Raw genomic sequence first — 3,195 nt, forward strand, 5'->3', positions numbered from 1 at the left:
CTGACTTGTCTCATATTTGTATATTATAATGTGAAAACAGGAAATGTCCCATTCACAAGCTAATTTCTCCTTCCCCTCTGATCAACATCCTGACTCATTTTCAGGGCTTTTTTTTCCCATAGGATAGGTGCAGGTATTCCTCCCTTCCAAGCCACCGCTTGCCTCTGTCCCCCACCCACCTTTGAGCAGGTCCCTTGGTACCACCCCCCCCCCCCCCTAGCCACCTCCCAGTAGAGAATAAAGCACCAAGTATTATTCCTTTTGGTGCTAAGTAATTTGTATGGAATTTGTTAACCACTTCTGGAGCAGAAGGATTTGCCCCATTAATGACCAAGTCATTATTTGCGATTCGGCACTGCGTTACATTAGCGCACAATAAGTTACTTTAGCAGACAATTTTGCGGTCGTGCGTTACTTTAGCGGACAATAAGTTACTTTAGCGGACAATTGCGTGGTCGTGCGACGCTGTACCCTAATAAAATCAATGTCCTTTTTTTCCCACAAATAAAGCTTTCTCTTTGTGGTATTTGATCACCTGCAAATGTATTCAAGTCCTTACTGTCTGAGATGGAGGTCGAGAGAGAGAAAGAAAGAGGGACAGAGAGAGAGAGAGAAAGAAAAAGGGATGGGGATGGAGGGAGAGAAAAAGAAAGAGTGATGGAGAGAGAGAGAGAGAGAGAGAGAGAGAATGAGAAAAAAAAGGGATGAAGGAAGAGGGATGGAGGGAGATAAAAAGAAAGAGGGATGGAGGGAGAGAGAAAGAAAGAGGGTTGGAGGGAGAGAAAAAGAAAGATGATGGAGGGAGAGAAAAAAGAGGTATGGAGGGAGGGAGAGAGAGAGAAAAAAGGGATGAAGGAAGAGGGATGGAGGTAGATAAAAAGAAAGATGGGTGGAGAGCGAGAGAGAGAGAGAAATAAAGAGGGAGGGAGGGAAAAAGAAAGAGGGATGGAGAGAGAGCGAAAGAAAGAGGGATGGAGAGCGAGAGAGAGAGAAAGAAAGAAAGGGAGGGAGGGAAGAAGAAAGAGGGATGGAGAGAGAAAGAAAGAGGGAGGGAGGGAGAAAGAAAGAAAGAGGGATGGAGAGAGAGAGAGAGAGAGAGAGAGAGAGAGAGAGAGAGAGAAAGAAAGAGGGATGGAGAGAGATAGAAAGAAAAAGGGATGGAGGGAGAGGGAAAGAGAGTAAAAGAGAAAGAGGGATGGAAAATGAAAGGATGAAAGAAAGAACAAAAGAAAGAGGGATGGAGAGAGAGAAAGAAAGTGGGATGGAGGGAAAGAAAAAAGAGGGATTGAGGGAGAGAAAAAAAGAGGGATGGAGAGTGAGAGAGAGAGAAAAAAAGGAATGGAGGTAGATAAAAAGAAAGAGGGATGGAAAGCGAGAGAGAGAAAGAAGGATGGAGGGAGGGAGGGAGGGAAAGAGGGAGAGAGAGAGAGCGAGAAGGAGGGAGAGAAAAAGAAAGATGGAGAGAGAGAGAGAGGGAAAAGAAAGAGGGAGAGAGAGAGAGAAAGAAAGAGGGAGAGAGAGAGGGAGAGAAAAAAACCCAGATAACCAACATTTACAAGAGAAAGATAACCTCAAGCAGCAGTTTGCCTCTGCTCGGTCCTGCTCAAGTCTCCTACTTTCAGTTTCTCGGCCGCACACTGCAGATGAAGGGAGGAGGTGGGTGACATTCCGGACATTCCAGACATATACGCGTGGAGGAGGACGAGGAAGATACTCCTCCACTCAGCATGCTGAGTCCTCTCCTCAGCCTCGCTTTCGTTCTACGGACATCACTGGTTGCTAGACGCAAGGCGGCTGGCCATCCTAGCAACCAGTCCAGTGCACACTAAAGCTGCTGCCACGGCGTCCTGGGGGATCAGATCAGGGAAATTTCCACCCTGCCTGGGGCCCCTGGGCAACTTGTCAGCGTGCCCATGCAGAAAGACGGCCCTGCTGGGCCCCCCTGCCCCTCAGGCAATGCCCAAATGATCAGTCCGCCCCTGACACCATCACTGGTAGTGAAAGACAGGCTTTAACTATTGTTTGTGTATTGAGATAATGTGTATTCCATGTGCTTCAATGTGAGAGAGACACACAGACTGTCATTGGCAGCCTTGTCCTATTGTTTGTGTATTGAGCTGGAATGTGGATTGTGCCTGTCCCATTGTTAAATGTTAATGACCTCACATTGTTCTGTCCAGATGGGTGGATAATACGTTTAGGTTAATCCTGTTCCTGTATACACTTTCATCTGCATATAATACTGTAATCAGGCAGAGGGGAGGGATTGTGTACACTGTATGGGAGTGACTGAGTGTAAAACTCTGTTTTCATTGGCTTGTGAATTTCTGGGCCTGTTCCCCACAAGGTCCACCTTGTGGGGGAAAACTTTATAAAAGAGCAGCTCTACCATTAAAGTTGGAGTTTTATTTCACCCTCAACCTAGAGTCTTGTCTCTCATTGGGGGAATCTGCCACAAGGGATTGCTATGCCCTTCATACTCCCTTGGATAAGCACTAAGCTCTTGTAAGAGCTTGTTCCCTGCTTCACTTCTGGGGAAAGAGAGGCTCTCCCACTGGAACCTAGAGCTTTGTCATAGGTCCAGGGCAGGTAGGGGACGGCGAGACCCCAACCAAGCTGCGGCGGTTTGCGGGGTCTGAGGTGGTTATGGTGTCTGGTGGAGTGCTTGGAGCCCTCAGGAAGCACTAGGAGCATCTGTCAACGGAGGTACCCAGTCAAGGTGCCAGTTGATCCATTACAGACTGCATAATACACAGAGCGCTGAGCACAGGTATGCATAATACACAGAGCGCTGGGCACAGGACTGAATAATGCACAGATCACCAGGCACAGGACTGAATAATGCACAGAGCACTGGGCAGAGGACAAAATATTACACAGAGCATTGGGCAACGGACTGTATTATGCACAGAGCTCTGGGCACAGGCCTAACTAATACACAGACCGCTGGGCACAGGACTGCATAATACATAGAGCGCTGGGCACAGGACTGCATAATACATCAAGTGCTAGCCAGAAGACTGCATAAAACACATAGCGCTGGGCACAGGACTACATTATACACAGAGCGCTGGGTACAGGATTGCATAATACACATAGCGCTGGGCATAGGACTGCATAATACACATAGCGCTGGGCACAGGGCTGCATAATACACAGAGCGCTGGGCAAAGGACTGAATAATGCACAGAGTGC

This window comes from Pelophylax lessonae (genome assembly GCF_965119305.1).
Source record: "Pelophylax lessonae genome assembly, chromosome: 10".
Lineage (NCBI taxonomy): Eukaryota > Metazoa > Chordata > Amphibia > Anura > Ranidae > Pelophylax > Pelophylax lessonae.